The following is a 7,173-nucleotide window of genomic DNA, read 5'->3' on the forward strand; positions in this document are numbered from 1 at the left end:
TAAAGGTACTTTTCAGTTTTACATATAAACTATACTTGAGTAAATGTACTTTTGTGTTATCTTATTTGTTATTCAACAAAAACTGCTAAATAGTGTCTGCTGCATCTCAGAGCTACATTACATACAGTATTCTTCTTTGGCTCTCAGCGAAGGCGGTCGCACTTTTCTCCTCTCCTGCCCTTATCTTCCCTGCTTATCTTCTTGTGTCCTTGTCTTGTCTGAGTTTTATTACTTTCCCTGGAACACCCTCTCACAGTCTGTGTCTAAAACCTAAAAGAGAATCATGGATTTGATCAACTGGTCTCTGAATGCTATTGACACCATTTTCTCAACGAGAAGCCCCGGCTCGGGAGAGCCTGAGTGCCCTGGAGGGACTTTCCCTGCCGGATACACGATGGACGGGTGGCAGAAATGAAGGGTCGTGTGCCTGGCGGGACTGTCGATCGAGGACGCCGAAGATATCTTTTTACTTCCTCCTCCTCTCCTCTCCTTTAGCTTCCCTGCTTAGCTTCTTGTGTCCTTGTCTAGTCTCGTGTTTTTTGTATTACTTTTCCCTGGAACACTCTCTCACAGTCTGTTCTCTAAAACCTAAAAGAGGAATTATGGATTTGATCAACTGGTCCCTGAATGCAATTGACACCCCTTCTCAACGAGAAGTCTGGGCTTGGGTGAGCCTGACTGCTGAAGATATCTACCTATTCGGAACCATGATAACAGGGTTCTTGCTGATCGGAGCTGGCTTGGCCCTGGCTTATCGTAGAATTAAGAGAGCGGAACCGGCTGTTCAAACACCCACAAGGCTGCCCGCTGGAATTGAAACGATTGGACGAGGTGCGAGTTCTCAGAAAGGGCTCACTGAATGCAGCATGGTTAAGAGCTTGGAGGCGCTTACGACCGCAGTGAATGCTCAAACTAACAGCTCTGAGCGTATGTTGGATTACATCAGGAAAGAATCCACCCAAAACAACAACTCAGGGAGGAAGTTGGATTACATCTCGGACCAGTTGGCTGCGGTCGTGAGGTCTCAGAATCTGCTCTGTGAGCAACACAGTGACAAGATCACGGGATCGATGGCTAATAACATCATGGAGAAACTCGAAGCTATAAAAAGGGAGATTGAGAGACCAGTGTCGGACTGCTAAAAACAGCTTGAAATTCTCAAAAGAAAAATCACCATCACAATGCGGATACCCCTTCGGTGCCAGCTGCGGGCTCAAGGCTAGAGCCGAACAAAATCTCCCTGATAACGACTGTGTTGAGTCTGTTCCTCCCCATCCCATGCAAGGCCACCTGAGTTGGCTGGAAGACTGTTTACTTAGCCTGGCAGGGCGAAGGACACTGTCTCAGCTGAACTCTGGACACACACACACAAATACACATACACTGATATGCACACACTGATCCCCCCTCCCCTTCCAAACGCCTTCAATGCTTGTGCCCTTCCGGGGAAGATGGCAGTCGACTGGACCAGCGTAGACATGCTGCAGGACCGGAAGCGCTATCTACACCGGCTCTGTCTTACCCTTTACCCGCCCCTGTTGCTTGTCTTGTGTTTCTATGGTGTATTGATAGTCATGTGCTTTTTGTGCTGAGGTGTTTTTTCTGTTATCAAACTGATCTCCCACTAGGAGCTCAGTCTGAGTGGAGTTTTTTTTCTCCTCCTCTCTCCTCATGTTACATATTTTCGTTGTTTTTTTCCTATCAGCCTACCTTCTGGCATGTCTCCCCAATGTCATGTTTGCGTAAAGTTGGTCAGAAGGTTCCTTTGTAAGTGCGCATGCGCCATTAGCGTGCTGCCTGCTGTAACCCTAATTTCCCTCGGGATCAATAAAGTATATTGATTGATTGATTGATAATGATAATACATAAACAGTGTTTAGGACCAAATAATTGAATAAAGTTTTATAATAAGATGTTTCAAACTGTTTGGATTGATAAGACAGGCTGAGCTGACCACAGCTATGTTTGCTCTAATAAAAAGCTTTGATATGAAATCACTTCACAGTCACACATTTCATGAACACAAAACAAGGAGACAAAAGTCAGGTTTGTTTTTAGTGTTAATAAATATACTTTACTATACACACCACAGGTCATGTCATTGATTCACAGGGTCAATCTGTAACAACTACAAACACACACTACTCAACCAGTTTGACCAGGATGTTGACACAAACACACACACACACAACTCTGTTCCACAAACACGGATCTGCTGATGATCCAGTGATTTATAAAATCATTAAATTAATGATTTTTAAACCATTTCAAAGAGAGAGCTTGATTAGCAAAGTGTGATACTCTTCATGTGAGTCACGTTTCCATAACCACAAAGCTGATTTTATAGATCCTTTAAAACATTTCTGAGCAAACTGATCATATTTTCAGTATTTGGAAACAGAAAAATATGCTTCTGTAGTTTCCTTCTTTTACTTTTCAACAAATTCGTAGCTTTATTAAGTTTTTGTACAAACAAATGAACTGATTCTGAAGAGATCAGGAGGGACTTTGTTCAGATGAAGGTAAAAACACAATGGTTTTATTGCTGCTTTGAGTAGGCGATTGTGGCTCAAGAGTTGGCAGTTCGTCTTGTAGGTTGCCGGTTCGAGCCCCAACATGGTCGTTGTGTCCTTGGGCAAGACACTTCACCTACCGCCTACTGGTGTTGGCCAGAGGGGCCGATGGTGCGATATGGCAGCCTCGCTTCTGTCAGTCTGCCCCAGGGCAGCTGTGGCTACAACCGTAGCTTGCCTCCACCAGTGTGTGAATGAATGGTGGGATTGCAAAGCGCTTTGAGGGTCTCGAAAAGCGCTATATAAATTCAGTCCATTATTATTGAGTATGTGATCAACTTTACTTATGATGTCTGCTTTTCACCTTTTAGCTAAAGGCAGATTTTAGAATAAAATCTTACATCAGGTTTATTTATATACAGTGTTGGGAAGGTTACTTTTAAAATGTATTCCATTACAGAATACTGAATACATGCCCCAAAATGTATTCTGTAACGTATTCCGTTACGTTACTCAATGAGAGTAACGTATTCTGAATACTTTGGATTACTTAATATATTATCGTGCTGTTTACAACTACGTGAATGTACTATTGCTGTGATTTATTACTGTTACTTAAGGTCCGCGGCTCCGAACCGTAATGGGACCTCTGGCTATTACGGTGGGGTTCGTGTCGGCTCGTAGCCGAAAAATAGCTTTAGTTTGTTGTCTGGGTCAACTTTGCTAGTGAGAGATAGAAAGAGGATTTAGAAGGCTGCTCCAGCGGAACTTATTGTTTGGAGGGAAACACAAACACAGTCTACAGTTGAGTCTTAATAGCTTACTTACAACTTGGCTCATCAGGCACTCTTCTTGGCTGCTGTGGTTATTATTATATTTGCTTCCAGCTCCCGTTTATTTGTGTCCAAACATGTTACAGAGAAAATCAAAACCTTTAACTTGTATTCATTAGAGTGAGCTGATCTAAATTCATAAACAGTGTTGGGAAGTCGTCTCTGCACATCTACCTGTTTAACTGAAATAACTTCTCTTCCTGTTACTTTGTATATGTGGCAACATTTCCTCACATGTTTACTTAGAGGTGGAGATGTTGGTGTAAAACAGGATGACACACGGATGTACGGGTTAGTTTGATCTGTGGCTGTTTGCTAAGGAGGTCACTTTAACCACAGACTTTGAGCTTTCAACTTGCTGTATTTTATATTTTCTTTTTTTTTTTTGTTAGTTTTTATTAACTTTCCCTTTTTAAAAAAATCTCCCTATGGATAATTTAAATTTTTTCATCCTGATAATCAGAAGAGTGTTTGAGGGTTTCAGGGATCCTTCAGAACAACAGTAAGTGTTTAAAATGATGTCCCTCAGTGTTTCCAGTATTCTGACAGGTTGACTAAATTCTGAGAGCTTCAGTGGATTCACAGATTGTTAATGTTAATCCATCTGAACCATGATTAAAGCTTCACTTTACTTCTGCCTGACTTGGGAGCTGCAGCCAGTCTCCTCTGAGGCCTTCCCTAAACTCCAGCCTCAGTTCATATTCAGTCCATCTGTCATTATCTACTAGAAATGCTGTCAAACCTTAAATGAGAACGTGGTCCCAGCTAGTAAATAAGTGATTACACACAAATCGGCTGATTTTGAAGGGTTCAGGAGGAGCTCAGAGATTTTCTTTTTTGTGTCTTGAGTACAAGATCAGCCTGATTTATCCTTAAATTTGTGGTATAGTTTGAAATAATACCTTAGATCAGGTTATTATTATGTAAAATTGTTATATTTTATTTATTATCCTTTCATTCAATGCGTCAAATCCAGTAGTTTGAAATGAAAACAGAGAGCTGAGTGTCAGTGTCTGATAAACTACAAACGCATGAACATATGACAGGTTCATATCTTGTGAACCAGCACAGAGTCCCACCTTTTGAGTTAAGCTGCTTTCAAGCTTGAAGCAGCAATGTTACACATGTCAAATCTGCTTACACCTACTGGTAAAACTGGGTGTTGCAACCCAGCAGCTGCTTTATAAATGACACCAGTTTAACTTCTAAAAATACTCTAGTTAAACATCAAACCAACACGGGTGCATTTTACTCACATGTTGTCTTAAGAAAACAGAAGTTAGAAGACGTTCATTTGAGTGTCACAAATGGACATCATCGCTTGGAGGGTTTTTTTCCACTGTTCTTAGAAACAGACAGTTTCCACCATTAGCTTCCACAGTAAACATGATCTATATTTTATAACAACTCTGGTTTTACGTGGCCTATCAATGCAATTTACAATCTAAGCAATATATTCAGTTTTAGAATTTATATTAAATGTTAACTGTAGCTAGACTCAAAGTGTTAACTTATTTGAATAATCAACATTGTGATATGCAAAAGGTGCTGTTGGGGAGGTAAAAAGAGATTATTTAAGGTGGCCCATATTTAAAGTCAAACATCTGTTTTTCTCTCCACACCACATAGTTAAAAATAAATAAATGCAATGAATTTTTTCAACATATTACAGTTTCACCGTTTTTAGCCAAAAAGTGTAATTCTGTGGAGCTGATACAAAACCAGTCTGCATATTAATGGTACACAAAGTATATCAGCTGAGTATCAAACATTTTGGAGATGTGTGTGCTTTTTGCCAGCAGGTTTAAAAGTCATGTAGAGATTCACACGGCATTTAACATGAGCTGTAGCATGTTTTTAAAAGCTGCTCAACATCACTAAGACAAATGAGATTGAATAATTTGTCATAATATCAGTCAGCTGTGTGGTGTTACAGAAATAATTTTTAATTTTTCTCTCAGCTTTCAATTGTTATTTAAATTGTATTTTTTGTTTCAATGTCAAGATTTGTCCCCTACTTAGTTGAGAATCCACTGAAATTCCCCAGTTTCACCTCATAGTGGCAGTAGCATCTCACTATGCCTGTGTCCTTCAATGATCGCATCTTACAAACAACATGTGTTTGAGAAGTTTAAATCTCAACACCAACCTGAATAAAAGATCTGTGTGAATGTTATTTGCTGTTAAATGGTTATCGATGTTTGCATGTATGATTATGAACAGTCATGCACAACCTCTAGCATCCAGGAGGGGGTGCTGCAACATCCTCATAGTCACTTCTTTCTACAGTCTTCACTACAAGTGTGTGAAAATCCACTGAATCCCACAAACATTCTGCTTTATTGTTTACTGACTGTTTGATGACCACAAACATGAGATGATAGCTCACTTCCAGCCCAGAGAAAGGAAGTGAACATATAATGGTTCCTCTTAGTCAAACCAAGAGGAACATCTCTGTCTGCTGCTGATTCATCATGTGTGACTTTCACGTCAGATTTCTGTCTCTGATACGATCTTAGTGGACGAATACACAGGGAGAGAAGCAAGAATATACATTCAAAGAAGCTCGAGGTATGAAATCTATTTCTTTGTTTTTTCAAAAGAATAATGGACTTAAAGACAAATGTAGTTTCTAATGAATTTTCTGTCTGTTAGTTAATAATTTATTTTCCACATGATAAATTATTAACTAACTGATGATATTAATATAAATTAATGAAAGCATAAAGGTACTTTTCAGTTTTACTTATAAACTATACTTGAGTAAATGTACTTTTGTGTTATCTTATTTGTTATTCAACAAAAACTGCTAAATAGTGTCTGCTGCATCTCAGAGCTACATTACATAATGATAATACATAAACAGTGTTTAGGACCAAATAATTGAATAAAGTTTTATAATAAGATGTTTCAAACTGTTTGGATTGATAAGACAGGCTGAGCTGACCACAGCTATGTTCGCTCTAATAAGAAGCTTTGATATGAAATCACTTCACAGTCACACATTCATGAACACAAAACAACAAGGAGACAAAAGTCAGGTTTGTTTTTAGTGTTAATAAATGTACTTTACTATACACACCACAGGTCATGACATTGATTCACGGGGTCAATCTGTAACAACTATAAACACACACTACTCAACCAGTTTGACCAGGATGCTGACACACACACACACACACACACACACACACACATACGGATCTGCTGATGATCCAGTGATTGATAAAATCATTAAATCAATGATTTTTAAACCATTTCAAAGAGAGAGCTTGATTAGGGAAGTGTGACACTCTTCATGTGAGTCACGTTTCCACAACCACAAAGCTGATTTTATAGATTTTTTAAAATGTTTCTGAGCAAACGGATCATATTTTCAGTATTTGGAAACAGAAAAATGTGCTTCTGTGGTTTCCTTCTTTTACTTTTCAACAAATTTGCAGCTTTATAAAGTCTTTGTACAAGACTTTATAGTTCGTGTTGGGCTGGTAGCCGAAAACTAGCTTTACTTTGTTGTCTGGGTCAACTTTGAGACAGAGAGAGGCGTTGAAAGGCTGCTCCATCGGAACGTATTTTTACGGAGGAAAGACTGAGCTGATCTAAATTCATAAACAGTGTTGGGAAGTTGTCTCTGCACATCTACCTGTTTAATTGAAACATATTCTCTTCCTGTTACTTTGTATATGTGGCAACATTTCCTCACATGTTTACTTAGAGGTGGAGATGTTGGTGTCAAACAGGATGACACACGGATGTACGGGTTAGTTTGATCTGTGGCTGTTTGCTAAGGAGGTCACTTTAACCACAGACTTTGAGCTTTCAACTTG

This window comes from Oreochromis aureus, linkage group 3 (genome assembly GCF_013358895.1).
Source record: "Oreochromis aureus strain Israel breed Guangdong linkage group 3, ZZ_aureus, whole genome shotgun sequence".
In the NCBI taxonomy this organism is placed as follows: Eukaryota; Metazoa; Chordata; class Actinopteri; order Cichliformes; family Cichlidae; genus Oreochromis; species Oreochromis aureus.